The sequence below is a fragment of the Xenopus laevis genome, chromosome 9_10S, assembly GCF_017654675.1.
Source record: "Xenopus laevis strain J_2021 chromosome 9_10S, Xenopus_laevis_v10.1, whole genome shotgun sequence".
Lineage (NCBI taxonomy): Eukaryota > Metazoa > Chordata > Amphibia > Anura > Pipidae > Xenopus > Xenopus laevis.
Window position 1 is genome coordinate 65,138,556 of NC_054388.1, and position 20,363 is coordinate 65,158,918.

General features: G+C 38.9%; 1 protein-coding gene across 3 annotated transcripts in view; it reads left to right on the plus strand.

Moving 5' to 3' along the window:
• xirp2.S (xin actin binding repeat containing 2 S homeolog) overlaps positions 1-20,363 on the plus strand; it is a 95,296-nt gene that overhangs the window by 21,716 nt on the left and 53,217 nt on the right. The gene's annotated exons all lie outside the window — the stretch shown is intronic.

Below are 20,363 nucleotides of genomic sequence, written 5' to 3' on the forward strand. Positions count from 1 at the left end.
AAATATCAGATGAAAAGAAGAAAGAGAAGGGGAGATAATGAAGAGACCAGACTGACCATTGTCATATAAGTAACAAAGTTGGATAGTTGATCATTTTAAATGATAAAAAATTCTCTTGACAAACTTTTTTATAGATGTTTGTTGCTGAATCTACTGTATGTATCCCATGGTTCTTTGCAGCTGCAGAGAATGTATTGTTCTTTTAAAAACGATATATTAATATTAATCAGACCTTTATCCCTATCTGAACTTCTCCAAAACAGATGCGGAGGTATTGAGCATGGAGAACAGCTGCTGTTACTTTATGCATTAAAAGATCAACTTGCAATCCCCCTGCAAGTAATGCATAATACAGAAGGGTTAAGTTTTGCATACAGTACTGTTTCTCAAGGCATAGAAATACAACAAGAAAAGTCGCTTTGATTTTGAGATCTGTACAAGTTTGCAGGTTTGTATAGCAAACTAGAGAGGTACATTTCCTGAAGAAAATGTGAGTGGTGCTTGCCGTGGCAAAACTCAGGCCCAAATCTGATTGGCTGTTGTTGCCCCGCCCCTTTTTTTCCTAATTGTGAACCACAGTCACTCAGTGACTAACATACCAAAGTTTGGGAATGCTGTCATTTAATGTGTAAAAATGGCAGCATTTCTATTTTTTTCTATTGAAAATCAATGAATGAAATTTGATTGGTTGTTGGTGGCTCCGCCCACTTTTTCTAAACTTGAAGTGGGAAACCCCCAGCGACCACATTTGTGATATTCAAGGTCCCTGACATCAATACTGAGAGAATGGCAGCCTTCTTAATTTTTCCCATTAAAACCAATCAAAGAAATCTGATTGGTTGGTTTTGGCTCCACCCACTTTTCTTAATTTTAATCCCAGTCCCCCAGTGACCAACTGTGCCAACTTTGAGGAGGCTGCCATTAACCGTCTAAGAGCGGCAGCAGTTTAAAATTTTCCTATTTAATTGAATGGCTGAAATTTGATTGGCTGTTGTAGACTCCGCCCACTTTTTGTAAATTTTGGCTGCAGTCACCCAGTGACCCACGGTGCCAAGTTTGGGAGCTCTGGCTTTATTACTGTGAGAATTACAGCTGTTTACATTTTCTCATTGAAGTCAATAGGGAAAATCTGATTGGTTGTTTGCGGCTCCGCTCACTTTTTTGGGTCCCCAAAATAGGACAGAAAAGTCACAACACCCCATTCCCGAATAAGCTGAACGGTTTGACACCTCATTCATGGGTCTGCGACAAACTAATTATTCGATAAATTCCCCATTATAAGTCAATGGGGCAAATTTGGGGACCTCTCCTGCCCCGGGGGTAAAACTTATACCCTCGTGTGGGGTATCATCTGACACAGGTCACAAACCTCTTTAAATGTGGTAAATTTAACGTTTCTACAAGATTCCCTCTCTGCGCTAGAATCCGTCAAATGTTGGCCTCAATGTTAATCTATGGGACTTTTCGGGGTGGTTAATTGCCCCCGCAAGGGGCAATTAACCACCCACCCCTTAGAAAAGTCATACCACCCCATTCCCGATTAAGCCGCACGATTTGACACCTCAGTCATGGGTCTAGGACAAACGGTGCGGGACTAGTTACGCGCCAAACTTTCATACGGAAGAAGAATAAAAATACGTTTGCAAGATAACAGTAGTGATGCTTTGCTTCGCAAGCACCACTAATAAGTTTGCAAGATAACAGTAGTGATGCTTTGCTTCGCAAGCACCACTAAATAGGAGCTTGCAGCCATTTCATGGCCTTTATATACATAAATACAGAAAGTAGAGGCTCAATTGATGAATGTGGTGCACATAAATCGCAAGTGACAGCATTCATTTCAGCCAGAAAAACAGTAGCAACGTATTATTATTATTAACATGTATTTATATAGCGCCAACATATTGCGTAGCACTGTAACGTACAGAAAATGCTTCAGTTACACCCACTCTAGCTCTGCTTTATAGAATTTTATCGTATTGAATACAAAAACAACTGCTGCTGTGAGGAGCAGTTTATTAGCAGAGTCGGGTTCGTTTTCTTCCTAAAAGGTGTAGTGCATATTGAGCTTTGGAAGGGATTAAGGTCAGTGAATGAATATTACCTTCATCTTGAGAAAAAAAGCCCTTAATTAATCAGCAATCTGTGGCCCTTCTGTACAGTTGGTGCGATATGCGATTGTCTTGTGGTTGAAGCACCTGGTAAACCCCGCAACCCCCTCAAGCTTTGCCACCAGATTTACACAGATAGTCTCTGAGCCAGCTGGAGAGGTGTTGTATCTTTAAAAAATATCAATCATGTAGGTACTGAAGGTTGCCCCCTAAAGCAGCTGTTCTAGTCATGAGCCCATAGGGGCTTATATATAATTATGCCCCTACATCAAGCATAATTTATGAATCCTTGGGCCCAAGTGCTAGAGAACTAAGCACAAGTATACCTATAGTATACCTATACATCTATTGGTGCTCACTTATCAAGAACCATTGAGGTCTGCTTCCTCTACCTCTATTTAAAGGGACACTAAACCCAACTATACAGATGTCGCATTGTGCCCCCTAGTTCTCTATAGAAGTTGATAAAAAGTAAACCAATTGGAAAACAATTCACCAATGAAAATACAACTGACCAAAAACTTAATTACTGATACAAGAAATCCGACCATTGAGAATACTGATTCCCAGCACTATGCGATCCATCTGGCTGTTATCTTACATACAGAGATTATTGTGCCATTTTTAGTCATTATATTACATGGGAATCATCCATGGGGAGGAAGGATAGACTTAAAATTTCAAACTCCAAATTCAGAAAAAAAAACATGGAGGCAGATTTAAACAGCTTAGCCACAGGCCCTGGAGAGTTGGAGGAAAGTTTTATTGAGCAACATTGCATTAATACTAAAACACTGATGTTGCTGGACTACAGCTCCTAGAATGCTTTAACCTTGATAATATGTTAATGTGTCCTGAGATTTGTAGTCCAGTAAAGTATGGTTGAGCAGTGGAGTAGTGTCCCTTTGTGTGCATCTAATTGGTACACATTACGGAGGTTATTTACTAAAACACAAATTGTTCTTGTCGTGGTTTTAAACGGGAAAACATTTATTTTGTGGAGATAAAACAACTCGAATTTTTCGAAATGCATTATTTCTAAAATACTCCATCTCAAACCTGCTGAGGTCATGTAGATATCCCTTTTACAGTTGGAAGATATCATGATCTGTGGGTTTCATACGATAATGCGAATAATTTGGGGGTTTTAGGCGATAATCTGAAAAATTTGTATGATTTGAATTTTTTCACAATTTTATCAAGTATTTTCCCACACACATTTTTTGTTATTTTATTGATAAATAAGGCAACATTGTGGATGAAAGTTTGGTCGTATTTGTTTTCATAAAATAATGAAAATATTTTGAATAATAGTAAATAACCCCCTAGGTGACTGGTGGGGTGACATCTATGTGCCTTTCCCACCTGCGGCTCATAATACAGCTCTGACTAATGCACATGGCCCTGTTCTATAGGTGCCAAAAAAAGCTGCAAACTTGGCCCCTCCAGATCGCCAGCATACTGGTCCATATACTGTATGCAGCCTTTCCGATGGCCTATCTGGCTAACATCTAGCCAAAATGTATTTAGATACTCTATGTATTGTGCATGTTAGAATATCCTAACAGATGAGGACCACATTGGTTCTGTCCTGATGAGCCAAATGATTTGATAATCCTGATTTGTGGCCAAATCATACCAAGGAACTGCTCACCAAACAAATACATCTTTCCATGTATGCTCAGCTTAAAGGAGGCCATACATAGGCTGATAAAAAAACTGCTGACTCAATCCTTCTAGATTGATTTTCCCATCAGGGAGACAACTACATGGGCTTTAAAAAATATCAATCATGTACAGGTACTGAACAACCTGCATTAACTTCATTATGAGCTGATCCTTAACTCTAGGGTCGCAATATCAGGAAATTTCTGCTTATTTGGAAATCATTAGGTACAAGGTCAACTTAACTTACCCTAACACAATTACCCTCTTGATCTACCCCAAACAGTGGTTAGCAGCCACTTAAAACTTGCCTCGTTCACAGTTCTATCTTGTGCAAAACCTTGTCATGTTTCTTCAATGGTAAAGAATAAATATGCTAACATGTTTCCTCTAATCAAGTTGCTTTATTTGTGAAAGGTGAAAAGTAAAAGTCCTTTTTAGCACCAGCAACAAAGATTCAGTTAAAAAGTGTACTTTTTTTTGTAATTGTAACACACAATAGCATTGCCTGCTAGTAGCTAAATAAATCTGTGCAGGTGAAATAATTTCATCCAATCTATTTCACAGAGAATCTGCAAGTCAGCTTATACGGTATCTTAACTTTTATTAAGCAATGAGAACCTCTAACTGTGAATTTTGCTACATAAATAAAAAGTAATATATAAAAGTTAACCCTCCTCCTTCTTTTTAGACCCAGACTGTAAATAGTCCTCATGCTTCTGATGAATTCTACAAGGGGTGTCCAGATACTTTTGATGATATAGAGTCATATAATCTCTCTCTGCCTTTATAAATTAGACTACAATATGAATAAAACAATTGTATAAACATTTAATATATACACTATATCATGAAACTGATTCAACTGGCAAAACTTTGATAAAAGCTACAGGGCAGAAATGGAAATCTGCTGTCAGCCAGGGCAGTGCATGATGTCTGTGATTCCCCAGACAGAGAGATGCAATTTGTTGACTCTGCCCATGAACCTGAGGCAGTTCCCTACTGTAAACTGCATTAAGAGCCACATTTTAAGGCTTGTCCCTGCCAAGAGTTCTGTGTGTGTTGATTTATGATAGAAACATCCAAACTGCAGTCTATCAGCTGTTGTTTGGCTGTGACTCCCAGCATTCCTAGTGCTGCTGAGAGATTGTAAATGGCATTTCAGAAACTATATGGGAGCTAAGGTTTGTACAGCCTTCTTTTATGCGATTAGAGACAAATGTTAGAGACAGGGACTGCTGTAGATGTAGAAAATCATGGAAGTCATCATTTCAGATTTCCATTTACTTGCAAAAGTATAAGTTCTAGCAGTCACCTACCGGCAAACCAGAACTTGTGTTCCTGCCAATAGTAACTAAACCTTTTATTATATTGCACTACAATATATATATAATATGGAGAAGAGCAGCAATTTGGGCAAACCCATGTATCTGCAGTCGGTGTTCTGGTATTTATGGAAACTAAACAAGCATTTAAATTGGTCATAGGAATGTTGTGTGAAATCATGTTCTCAATCTGGCTGAGGACTGTCAAAGGTCACACTGAATGCTTGGAGGTCTCAGTTAATCATTTTTAAGTCCTGTGAGTGCGGTATTTTCAATGTATTGAGTGTATATATATATATATATATACAGACCAGTGCACTCAAAACAACTCACAACTGCCTGGGTGCTGGTCAAACCATTAGTACATAGTCAATCAACAAACCGCACTTCAAGGACTTGTAAAGTGATCAAACAAAATGATGTTATTTTCCCATTTACAAGTCCTTGGAGTGCGGTTTGTTGATTGAATATATATATATATATATATATATATATATATATATATATATATATATATATATATATATATATATATATATATATATATATATATATATATATATATATATAGACAAATACAAGATTCCTCTGCACTCAACCCATTATCAATATATTTAAGACAGAGACATTTTGTGCATACTGCTACTGAAAAATGCCTTACCCTTTAAACAAAACAGGGATTGTTTGTCCATATATTGCAATATATTTAAGCTGGCCAACTACGTCAAAGTCATCCCATATCTGGCCAGTCCTATGCTCAATTTTCATCTGATTCATTAAGAATTCTATGGTTTAATTATACATTTTATAAAAGGGACGAATACGTTTTACCTGCAACTTACTAGCTGCTTTCAAAGTAAAACTCCCAAACTTGGCTGCCCTTTTATTAGACACCAGTGGGATCACCTGACTATAGTTGGAGGGGGTGGGAGCTACAACATAGAGCTGGTCACTGCTCTTGTAGAACTATAACAAACAAGGGAAAGTTGTGCTCACCACTAGTTTTTAAAAACATTAGGCGGGGGTGCAATGAGGGTGTGACCACAATATATTGCAATATATGGACAAACAATCCCTGTTTTGTTTAAAGGGTAAGGCATTTTTCAGTAGCAGTATGCACAAAATGTCTCTGTCTTAAATATATTGATAATGGGTTGAGTGCAGAGGAATCTTGTATTTGTCTATATGTATTTTGTGGTCACACCCTCATTGCACCCCCGCCTAATGTTTTTAAAAACTAGTGGTGAGCACAACTTTCCCTTGTTTGTTATAGTTCTACAAGAGCAGTGACCAGCTCTATGTTGTAGCTCCCACCCCCTCCAACTATAGTCAGGTGATCCCACTGGTGTCTAATAAAAGGGCAGCCAAGTTTGGGAGTTTTACTTTGAAAGCAGCTAGTAAGTTGCAGGTAAAACGTATTCGTCCCTTTTATAAAATGTATAATTAAACCATAGAATTCTTAATGAATCAGATGAAAATTGAGCATAGGACTGGCCAGATATGGGATGACTTTGACGTAGTTGGCCAGCTTAAATATATTGCAATATATGGACAAACAATCCCTGTTTTGTTTAAAGGGTAAGGCATTTTTCAGTAGCAGTATGCACAAAATGTCTCTGTCTTAAATATATTGATAATGGGTTGAGTGCAGAGGAATCTTGTATTTGTCTATATGTATTTTGTGGTCACACCCTCATTGCACCCCCGCCTAATGTTTTTAAAAACTAGTGGTGAGCACAACTTTCCCTTGTTTGTTATATATATATATATATATAAAATACACAAATGCCATGAAATCTTGTAAATTATATCCTTATAAATGGTAACTAGTGATGTCATCAGTTATAAACGGTGAGCAGTGCTGTCGTTTTGGTCACATGACTCACTAAAACTTGTGTATTGTAATAAATAAAGTAACCCTTGTTGGAAAATATAAGGATATTAGAAGTAACCTCGAAGTACCGTGACCTGTATCAAAGCACTCTGCCTTCGGCCTTGTGCATTTATATGGTCATGGAACTCCTCATAATAACTCCTCCTTATAATATCCTTATCTTTTACAAAAGGGGGTACTTTATTCACTATATAAACATACAGAAATACAAAACAAGGTTTTGCTAGTGTTTTGATTCCATTATATTGTATTGTTGTAGAAAGAATTTTCATCATGTTTATCTCAGTTGTTTTACCAATTGAGATTCTTGGATAATTTCATTGGAAGCTCTAGCTAATTAGTGGGAATTTGATCCAAAATTTGGATTGGGATTGCACTGTAAACTCTTGAGTGAACACAATGAGTTATTCTGGACCAGTGTTGATGTTCGTATTGATATGTATGGTTGGAAACACTACTCAACCTGTATTTAAAGCCAGACTAACAGGTTTTGAGAAATGGTTGATATAAATAGTGATGGGCGAATTTATTCGCCAGGCGCGAATTCGCGGCGAATTTGCGCGATTCGCGGCAGGCGAATAAATTCGCGAAACGCCCGCGAAAATTCGCCGAAAAAATTCGCCGGCGTCAAAAATTTTTTTTTCGAAAAACGGGCGCCGGCGTCAAAACGGGCGCCGGCGTCGGAAAAACGGGCGCCGGCGTCAAAAACGAGACGCCGGCGCCGTTTCGCGAATTTTTCGCCGTTTCGCGAATTTCGCGCGAAATTCGCGAATTTTTTCGGCGAAGCGAAACGTCGCAAATTCGCCCATCACTAGATATAAACTGAAGAATGTGTATTATAGCAGTAACTATGGGACTACGAATTAGAGCTGGGGAGGGGGTTAGTCTGATGCCCTGTAAGGGTGAGATTGAAAGGATCTGCTGGACTTCTGAAATTCCATTTTGTAGGTCATTTAGGGGGAGATTGGTGAGCGCTTATTTTTTGTCCTAGACATTCATGAAGTTATGAGTGTGTTCTGTAACCTTGTGATAAGATACATTTTCCTTATAATTTCAGTGATGTCTCCTATATGTTTTGTGACCCCTATATAATACATATACCTAGTGTTTTTTTTATAGTTATGTAACTATGTGACGTCTAATATGTATTTATGTATAACTTTATTTGTAAAACGATGTAAAAGAGCCGTAGCGCTGTACAGTGCATAAAAGTACAATATATATATATATATATATATATATATACACGGACTATGTCTTTATACCATTGATACACATGGCTTGAGAAAGGGCCAAGATGGCTCGAAACGTCGCCGAATGATATGTGCACATATATGGTGATGTGAAGTTTTTATCTTTCAATACAGAATTTAAGCATTAATCATGAGTGCTGTCCATCCTTTCGTTTGTATATATATATATAGATATATACAAACTTCGAATAGAGTCCGCACTCTCAGGACTTAAAAGTAAAAAACGGGGGGCGTGGCCAAGCTGACTACCTGAATGGCAGCGTGATCTGCGAGCTCCGTCCACCCGCTTCATTAGCACCCAGCAAATAAGCACGATTAACAGATCTGCAGCTCCGATACCGAGTGGATATTGTCCGGTAACTGTCCGATGGCTCCTAAACCGAAAGCCACCCATAAGCCAGGCGAGGTGGCCGAGTTCTTTAAACGTAAAGACCAGGCCTCATGCGGCCAAGATGGCGACAAGGCGGCTGCATCAGAGCCCTCGTTGGATACGACAGCCCAGGTTAGCAAACAAGACCTGAAGGCCTTATACGATGATTTGGCAAAGCTTATAACTGTCTCGCAACAAAGGACGGTTAAGGAAATTACTGCGGAGGTGACGGCCCTCAAGGAGCGAGTGACTGACAATGAGGAAGCCATTGTAGGGCTCCAAGCTTACTGCGCTCAAACGGAGGCGGACATATCCGATATAAAGCGGCACCTGTTTGCTCTGCAAGACCAGCAGGAAGACCTTGAAAATCGCTCAAGGCGCAACAACCTGCGCATTAAAAACCTGCCTGAAAGCTATACGGACCTGGAACCAACCGTCATGAAACTTTTTCAGACCATTTTACCGGACATTGAGCCTGCTCAGCTCGAAATTGACCGGATCCATCGCACTCTAAGGGGCAAGCCCAGGGATGGCGATCCACCCAGAGATGTCGTAATGAGGCTACATTTTTTCAAAACTAAAGAGTTGCTACTGCGTGGCACATTCAATAAGGAAACTAAGCTCGATGACGACACGGTCGTTCACCTCTATGCTGATATCTCTCCAACCACGCTCAAACGACGGAGGGAGCTTAAACCCTTAACCGAACTCTTAAACCAACATCAAGTGCGATACCATTGGGGTTTTCCTTTCAAATTGCTGGTTAATCACAACGGGAGAACCATCGCTATTTCTGATTTGCGAGAGCAGAATAGATTGCTGACAGCTCTTGGAATCCCGCCGGCAGAAGATACTGCACCGACCAGCTCTAAACGGATACCCCCTCCGGCCCAAACATGGGCTTCAGCCAAGCCGCATCGGGCTCTGAGGCCTCCGGATGCACCGCCAACCTAGACCACATTACAGAGCTGAAGCTTTTCTCTCCTCTCCTCTTCGGCTTCCTGTTTACCCGTGTCTGATACTACAGCGGGTGCTCGGGCGTGAGTACTTACCCTCCTATGCTTGACACCTGCCCGGAAGGTTATAGTGGGAAGGTGCCCGCTCCGATTAGGGGAACAGAGATCGTTCCCCTACTTGTTCTACTGTTTGGCTTGTGGGCGCAGCCATTCACAAGCACATATTTTGTTTGTTTTTGTCTATGTTTCATGCATTGTGCAGTAATTATGTTGTCACTGTGTCAAGACTTGTTTGAAGCGCTTCCTGGGTCCCCTCTACCACAGCCTACCCATATTGATGGCCTCCATGGATTTGACACTAATATCCCATAATGTTAAGGGTCTCAACAACCCCCGTAAAAGACGACTAGCAGCGGATTATTACAAGGAATTTGGTGGAGATGTAGTATATATGCAGGAGACCCATTTCATTAAAGGAAAGGAACCCAAACACTGGGCGGGAGGGTTCTCCAAAAGCTACTATGCTTCAGATCAAGTCAAAAAAAGAGGGGTGGCGATCCTCATTAAAAAAAATACACCCTTCATAGAGAAGAAAGTGGTCAGAGATCCCAGGGGGCGCTTCTTGATAGTTGAATGTGTTTTGAATAATAGAGATACGACCCTAGTATCGGTTTATGCTCCTAGCGACAGGCAAAAATTGTTCTATGATGACCTAGAGTTGCGACTAGCCGCAAATGTCTCAGGCTATATCCTAATTGGGGGCGACTTTAATACTACACCGCAGGCTAGCCTCGATAGATCGGGAGCCCATCACCCCTCCCAAGCATTTCCACCCTCTAGACCACTTGCCGCCTTCATGGCCAATTCGTCACTGTGGGATGTATGGCGCATCCAACATCCAGATGACAGGTCCTACACCTTTTATTCCAACGCCCACAAAACCTATTCTCGCATAGATTTCTGGCTAACTAACCCTAAAACTTTACCCTTCATAAAACATACGGATATCATGGAAATCTCTTGGTCTGATCACACAGCAATCCTTCATACATTAACGGATTGGGGCACCGTTCACACAAACAAAAGATGGCCGCTTAATGAATCGCTACTGGCTGCTGAGAGCATCACCCAGGAACTAGCGGATGAAACCAAACATTACTTTACACAAAATACCTCAGACGAAGTTAGCATAGCAACCACGTGGGTGGCTTATAAAGCTGTAATACGTGGCTACCTCATCAAATTGGCATCCCAAAAGAAAAAGTCTAGACAACAGAAAATACTGCAGCTGACTACTAAAATCAGACAATTAGAGAAGGAACATAGCCATAGTGGGGAAGGTGCAATAGAACAAGCCCTCATACAATGCAGAGGTGAACTCAATGTGATTTTGTATGAACAAGCTGATCAGGCCATGAGATATACAAATAATAAATTCTATGATAAGGCTAATAAAGCTGATACGCTGCTGGCACGCAAACTCAATCCCAGAGCCCATGCCCAAACCCTTCATCCACTCAAAGAACTCAATGGGTCGCTGACGTATGATTCCAAGCATATTGTGCACCTATTCCAAAATTATTACTCAGATCTATATTCAGGGCATACCACTGATCAGGCCACTAATACTTCTACTCGAATCACCTCCTTTCTGGATAAACTCGACATCCCCCAACTCCACGCGAATGAGAAGGATGTGTTAAATAGTTCAATCACTATAGAAGAGACGGAGGAGGCAATTAAGTCTCTCAATGCAGGTAAAGCTCCAGGGCCTGACGGCTTCTCCGCACAATTTTATAAAAAACTAGCCCCAACCATATCCCTACACCTAACGAATTTCTACAATGCTGTCCTAGATGGTGAAGCCTCATTCCCTGCTGAAATGCTCCAAGCCAATATAGTTGTGATCCCTAAGCCGGACAGAGACCTGACCAATGTAGGCAATTATAGGCCGATCTCGCTGATAAATACGGACGTTAAGCTACTGGCCAAGATTTTGGCTAACAGACTGAAAACAGTAATTGGTAGATTGATACATCCCGATCAGACTGGTTTCGTACCGGGTAGGCAGTCCACGGACAATGTCAGGAGAATATTGGATATTATGGCCTTCATTAAAGCGAAGAAGGTGCCGTCGGTCACTCTGTCATTGGACGCTGAAAAAGCCTTTGACAGGGTCGACTGGCGGTACCTTCAATGTGTACTCAAAAAATTTGGCCTCCCACTTAAATTTCTCAATGCGGTAACGAACCTGTATTCCAAGCCTTCGGCCAGAGTCTGTAACCTTGGTATTTCCTCAGATGATTTTCCCATACTCAACGGCACCCGCCAAGGTTGCCCACTTTCGCCACTACTCTTTAACCTCTGCATAGAGCCCTTAGCTATACTCGTCAGGTCCGACCCCTCAATACAGGGGATTGATGTAGGCCGGGGAACTTACAAAGTCGCTCTATTTGCTGTTTCGAGCTTTACCCATCACAATACCTCTCCACGGCTATATTGGCCAGGTCTAAAGGCAGGGGTGGGTGGGGATTGCCGGACATCAAAAGCTACTATTTGGCAGCTAGATTAGCGCAACTGGTCCAGTGGAACTCAGCTATAGAGACTCATAGATGGGTTGAAATTGAGCATTATCTCACCTGTCCTATTGGGGTCCGTGGGCTTCCTTGGCTAGCCAAAAAACATAGACCATCGCAATCAGAGTACTTGTCTCCTTATATATATCATACATTGTTAGTTTGGGATTCTTGCCGTTTACGTTACAATCTCCAAGGCTCACCAGGCCTGGTTGTTCCAATTCATAGAAATCCAGACTATGCCCCGGGCCTGGTGACCCTTGGATACAAACGCTGGGCCGCTAAAGGGCTATGGTCCTTCCACCAATTTATTCAATGGGACAAAATACTTACTTGGAACGCCTTTAAGGACAAATTTGCCATGACAGACCAGGACCAGTTCCAGTTCTTACAAATATCTCATTATATCTCTACTCGATTTCCTTTAACGCCCATAGCTAAACTTACTAGGTTTGAATGGTTGTATTGTAACTTGTCTTTTCGTAAAGCTTTGATTTCAGAACTTTATAGACTGATATGGCATGTTAGGCCACCAGCGAAAACTAAACACCAAATACGGTGGGAGACGCACATTGGCGAGAGCCTATCAGAGGAGCAATGGACAGACATATTCATCAACATGGCAAAGATATCCCTGAATGTTCTCATAAAGGAAAAATCATACAAAATACTGTATGACTGGTACGTGTCACCCACTTTGCTCCACAAATGGGACTCCACTAATTCCAAGACATGTTTTCGGGGTTGTGGTCAGGAAGCCGATAATTGGCATAACTGGTGGACTTGCCCAATAGTTCAACGAATATGGACTGACACGTTCACCATGATTTCCTCGATTCTTCAGACACCTGTTGCTCCAGACCCATGGGCAGCGCTATTTGGCAGACGCTTCCAGCTCTCCGACATCACAATAAATTAGCTACACAAATCTGCTCCGCCACACGATGTGTTTTGGCTTCAATGTGGAAGGGCTCTGGCCCTCATCGATCAGCGCTAGAGAGGAAAATATGGTGGATTGCTGCTAACGAAAAAATTACATACCTGCTGAAAGATAAGCTGGACACTTATGACCTAATATGGAATCCTTGGATTACTAAGGACGACCCCATCTAGTCTGTTCATACCCCACTGTTCGCGATATGTGATATATCTCTACTCTATTTCTCTGCTCTTTGATTAAATAGGTAATTTGCCTTGATGACACGGTGACAACAGAACATGTATGCAACATTTGTGTGGTTTTTTTTTTTTGTGCTTTTTCTTTTCTTTTATTTTCTTTTCGTACTTTTATATTGTTTTATTGTATGTTGTGATACAGGTTTGCAAATTACAATTTTTCACTGGCATGTTGTATGTGATGTTGAACCTGAATAAACACAAAGTTGAAAAAAAAAGTAAAAAACGTTTTTTATTAATACAAGCTACTGACTAACGTTCAGCCCCCTTGAGGCCCCCGTTTTACTGTATACTGTATATATATATATATATATATATATATATATATATATATATATATATATATATATATATATATATATATATATATATATATATATATATATATATATATATATATATATATATATATATATAGAGAGAGAGAGAGAAGTGAAGAAGCTCGCACTCACAGGACTTATCAAAATCAAAAATGGTGTTTATTTCAATATAAGTAACTTATATTGAAATAAACACCATTTTTGATTTTGATAAGTCCTGTGAGTGCGAGCTTCTTCACTTCTCTACTTAATTTTTGGGCATATTGCACCCAGGCAGCGATGACTTTTTGACGTGCTGTGCCGGCTTCCTGATTATCTCATATATATATATATATATATATATATATATATATATATATATATATATATATATATATATATATATATATATATATATATATATATATATATATATATATATATATTATATATATATATATATATATATATATATATATATATATATATATAAATATATATATAAATATATATATATATATATAAAAAATGGTAATGCAATTTTTGACAAAGGCTCTAGACCATGAGCCGAAACTTTAATGCTTTTATATGAGATGAATTAATAAAGTGAAGCAAGAACCGGAGTGAGTGAGTCCACAGCTTTTTTCTATAATACAACCTCTACACAGCACCCGGAAGTGAGAGATACCGGTACAGCGTGTGCAGACGGAACAGGCACAGTATATATGTATATATATATATATACAGTATATATATATATATATATATATATATATATATATATATATATATAAAATTATTCACAGAGAAGACAAATCACATAATAAATATACACAAAGTCATATCAGGACAAAGAGCTTAAGAGCTATGCGGTAAGGAGGTCCCTGCCCCATAGAGCTTACAGTCTAAGTGGATGGGAGGCTAACATAAAGGCGCAAATTGGAGATGAAAAAGTGCACAAGGTAAGGCATAGTCAGTAAGCGCAGGACTAGGTTAATGTTCCAGAGCTCCAAAAGGTAGGCTCTTTGTTTTTTCTTAATATCCTTATATACTACAAGAGGGGGTACGTTATTTCTTAAAATACATACGTTTCAGTGCTTCATGTGACACAAAGCATATAACAAAGCATGAATTATAACCACACGTATTTTTCTTTCAAACAAATTGCCCGCTGACTTCTTTGGTCAATCAACCCACAATAATGTGATCAAAATGTCCTTCTTGTTATTATCCGTCAGAGAGTTAAGTACCTCAGCATTCCTTGTAAAAGCTTTATGTGTCTAGTTGTCATCCTGATTGTATTTAAAGTTCGTCCTATGATAAAGAGTGAAACAATTAGACTACATTCTCAGACACAGCTGTCTCTCCACATTTCATTGACATTAAACTCTTTTGTCACTTTGATGCATTGTATCATGCTCTATTTTTGGCAACTTACATAATGGTCCAGTCTTGGTACAGTGGCCCCTTTCAAGTAATAGAGCAAGGACCCTTAGGGGCCTATTTCTTGAACCTAATTTTTTTGGTTTTTAAAGGGGAAAACCCTTATAATGCTTTGAAGCTGCTAAAAATTCAAATCTGAACATACTGCAGATAAAACCTGTCAAAATCATATAGAAGTCAATGGCAGATGGTCCCTTTTTTTACCTTCAGGATTCTCGATAGTAGTTTCAGGCTGTCTGCGCTGGTTTTCTTTTGATAGTCCTATAAATTTGCATTTTTGCACTGCTTTATATCTATCTATCTATCTATCTATCTATCTATCTATCTATCTATATATATATATATATATATATATATATATATATATATATATATAAATACTGTATCTTTATATATGAATGTTTGTATATTGGATACTTGGGACTGTGTATACCTATGTTTAAACCTGGCCTACTGTATACAAGTAACAAAATAGTGCAAAATCGTTAAATTCTCAGTTAACAACTGTGGGGATCATTTACTTTATACTGGGATACAAATGCTAGAGCACTATAGGTGGAAGAGGGAATGCACCCTGTTGAATGTTGCAGTGCAGTGTAGTGTCGGGAGGAGCAGGTCTGCCATGTCTTTAGTGCTTTCCATAAAGCAGGGCCCACATGCCTCCCACCCCTCACCAATACAGTACTGACAAACATAACTGGGGTTGTATTTCTTGGGGTAGTTGTAGGTTTCTGCCTACAGAGACCTCTGGCAATTTGGAAAGACCAAAATGAGGTGCAAAATGCAAAAAAGGCCTTTTGCTCTTTGCACACTGTCTTCTATTATCTAAATTACCCTGTGTATATGCCACTAAAATACCAACTTTATGCAAATGATATGTGTTTCACATCCAACCAATTACATTTGAAAAAAGCATCTGAATGTAAACAAAAAAACAATCAAAGGGGGACTCTCTAACATAAAAGATCAAAGTAATTACAACAAATATCAATAGTACCTTGTGCAGACTCTATTATTTAGTTGATAAGCAAGACATGAATATCCTGCATTTGTCCAGTCTCAGGCTGCTGGAAAATGCTGATAGAAAATTCCCCCCATTATCCAGAAAGCTCCATTATTTGTGCAACCAGATCCTATCTCTTTGCTCTTTACACAGCATGATACTTCCCTATGCCAGGGAGCCCTTTCTATGTCCAATATTATGGAAACAGTTTATTAGCCTAAAGGAAGGGTATAAATACATGTGTAGTGTGCCATTAGCAAGGTTGGGGTAGATTATGGCAAGCAAAAGTAAAGAACCCCCTTAAATGTAAAACAAAATTGGTGTTGTGCGGATGACCATTTATCTGGAAAAAAGTTGGACCTTAAAGTCAGTTTCTTCAGGAGCCAATTAACCTGCCTGTATGACTTTGCAGTCTGGAAGGAAAGCAGAGTTACACTGGGAAAACATACCAGCAACAATGTCCAACTATATAAATACAGTCTTAGCTTTGCTATGTAAAACGAGTTGGTCACTACTGGTTTGAGAGATAAATAATTATACTCTGGGAATAGACTAATGAAACTAAGTGCAGTATGTTGGTATCACAAAAGTTCCAACAGGACAACAACAGACTATAGCAGACCAATTAATCCCACTTTACATACAGAAATACTTAAAATAGCTTAAAAATAGGTATACATGTATTTTTGGTGTTTGACGTCTTAGTCACTGGTCAGGTGATACCATACGGATATTCCTGCGCAGACACTCTGTCTGTGATGAGGTTTCTAAAACTAGTGTTTAACCATTAAACTTGGCTATATCACATATCAGTAATGCGATAGCCCCAGTTAAATACAACCACTAAAAAAGTGTATATAAAATAAAGGCATTCAAAGAGATACAGAGATATAAGTAAAATGTTTAATAACCACAAATAATTACCAAGATGTATTATTATATAAAACGCATCCCACTTGGAAAACAGAAACTCTATGCCTATCTCTCTTGGTTTGTTTATGTTGTATGAAGATGGGGGTCCAATTACCCTAGCAACCATGCATTGTTTTGAATAAGAGAATTACATATGAATAGCAGAGGGCTCGAATAGAAAGATAAGTAGAATTAATAATATATTTGTAGCCTTATAGAGCATTAGTGTGTTAAGCAAAGGATCGCATATAAAACCCTTCTACTAACATTCAAAGCCCTTCACTCCTCCTCACTACATTTCTTCTCTTGTCTCACTAAACGTTCTTGTTCGCCTTCTCCGTTCTTCTCAAAGCCACCTTCTCTTCACACCATCCACATCCATTGCCACCTCTTGTATCAAAGCCTTCTATCTTGCTGCTCCTTACCTCTGGAATTCCATCCCTGAATTCCTCTGTAAGGAATCCTCTCTCAATCTCTTCAAGAAAAAATGAAGAGCCTACCTTTTGGAGTACTAGAACATTTGCCTTGTCCTGTGCCTACTGACTATGCCTTACCTTGTGCACTTATTCATCTCCAATTTGTGCCTGTATGTTAGCCTCCCATCCACTTAGACTGTAAGCTCTATGCGGCAGGAACCTCCTTACCACTATGTCCTTTACCACATAGCACTTAAGCTCTTTGCCCTGATATGATTCTGTATATAATTATTATGTGATTTGTCTTCCCTGTGTTTACTTACATACTTATATATCTATATTGTACTTTTATGCACTGTACAGTGCTGCGGCTCCTTAACAGTGCTTTACAAATAAAGTTATACATATATACAATTAGTCAGAAGAAGAAGGCAAATTATTCAAAAACTTTAAAAAGATAGAGATCATTTCATGGCAGTGTCAAGTTTAGCAAGCTCCCAATTTATTCAATGGGACATGGTTTTGATATTTCCCCTCTAAGAGAGATGGGTCACTGGGAGGTGTTAAGGTACTTATAGATTCCATGGTAAAAGCATGTAATCCTGTGTACCCACCATAGTGGAAGGCACAACCGGCAGGTGGCCTGGTATGATTGTCATGGACTTAGATGGGTCCATTGCCAGGGACTTTAGAGATTCTAGGTCAAAATTACTGTTAATATGCTTATTATATACCTGTTATTTATATTTACGGTTATGTATTGTTATTTTCTATTTCATGTAATTAAAGCTGTGACCAATATAAATTCCAACGAAAGACAATTTGTAAGTGTTGTTCATTTCTAGGCTGTTAGTTTGGGGCTGAAGAACATGAGCCATAATATGGGATACCATACCTTAAATTCCTTACTATATTTAAACTCTTACCTTTGTTGAAGTTTTTGTTTACAGTAGACATACTTTTTTCACTCACTTATTGTAATTCAATGCTATATCAAGAAATAAATTAAATTAGCTATCAATATGATTGGTCTTGAGGTTGACATGTGTTATTGCCACAATAATTCCTATTTCTGGCCCTGGCAATATGACATAATGAATATATTTAGGCTGGAACCACTTACCCAAGTTATTGTAGGCTTTGTCCTAGGCTTCTAGCCAGGAGATGTTTTCTAAAATCCAGTATCTGCTAAACCATAATCACTTATCTCTGTTAATGGTGCTGACAGTTAATTGACTGTCACTTGACACATTTGGCAAAAGTGCCATGTATTCAAAAAGTTAACTATACAATTGTATTGCAATGATAAGTACCTTGTAATTCTTCTTATTATATACTGTGTTTGGGTATTGCCAACACTGCAGTGTCAATGCATTAGGATATGACAAATATTTTAGATTATTCTCAAGAAATGGTATTATTTTAACTAATACTTGCTTGTTTATGAGACTTACATTGCATTGGCTTTCTCAAGTTCTCAGGTCTTTCAGTCATACCTCAGTAGTAAAAGCAGCATTGAAATGGACAAGTCTAATATGAGGAGTTCCTCAATTAAGTTTATATTCCACGTCATATGAGATGTGGTGTCCCCCTCATCTTTAATTTACAACTTTAGATCAGTCATCATTTCAGCTTCAGCTTTCATTTAAGCTTGGCATCATGTAGCTAAGTTTGTTATACATTTTAGTGAGTTTTTTTAGCATGAGAAAAAAACTTCCATTGAATTTAAATGAAAACTATACCCCCAAAATTAATACTTAAGCAACATATAGATTACATCATCGCAAGTTGCATATTAAAGAATCTTACCAAACTGGAATATATATTTAAGTTGCCCCTTTACATCTTGAGCGCTCATTTTGTGATGGTCTCTGTGCTCCTTCAGGGATCACCTGACCAGAAACACTGCAGCTCTTACTGTAACAGGAAGAAGTGTGGGAGCGTGGCTCATGTGACCAAACATGTATGGTTTGTTTGGATTGTTTGTGTGCATGTATTTGGAGTAAAGAAAAGCATTTGATGCAGAAAATAATCCCAGGGGGTGACCCTTAGTTCCTAAAATGCCAAAATGGCACATACTTCTAAAAAGTATACCATTAAGAATACATAAATACATTTATACAGTGTGTAGTTTTCCTTTAATGTATTTGGAGTAAAGAAAAGCATTTGATGCAGAAAATAATGCCCATTTACTCAAATGCATTTAACAAACAAACCATAACTGACAAAGTGGCCATTGACCCCCAATTCACTCTGCACAAGAAAAAACACCCATTGAAAAAGAACTGTCATTGAGTCCAGTGCATTTGTGGGAGACAAAGCACTCACTGACCGTAAATTTCACAAATTTTTCGATGACTAATAGGTAGATACTGAGCCCTACCATGGTTCAAATAGGGGGACAGTATACGAATCTTTACTTATTAAACAAACTAGAGCATTTTTATCAGGAATTCAATGTTGCAATAAGGTGAGATCAGTATCAGATGGCCCACCGGGATGCTGGTAAACATTCCAGTGGACCCTGCCCATGCTGAACCTACTGCCTGCTTCTACCTTCCCAAGCAACATTGGAAGGAGTGGTCTTGGCCAGCAGCAGGGCCTGGTCACACTGGAAGGAGTGGCCTTGGCTGAAGCTACCAGCAGTAGTCAAGGGGGATAGGGTTGGTGCACTGTATAGGGAATCTGCAGCAGCCAACAGGGTTTCCCGGTGGGCCCAAAGTTCAACACTGGATGAGATATCAGTATCATTTTAATAAAGACATATGGCATACAGAAAGAACTGATGTAGGTGGATCAAAACCAGACAGGTGTTAGGAGGTCAATTGTAATTATTAAATAGTTTGTCTAATGCTTCCTATTCATTTACAATTACTTATTCTGGTATTAATTGTTTTTGTAAAGGTTAAACCTCTCCTTAGTTTTTAGTGGAGAAGTTAAAATAATGCTATTTGCCATTCTTTA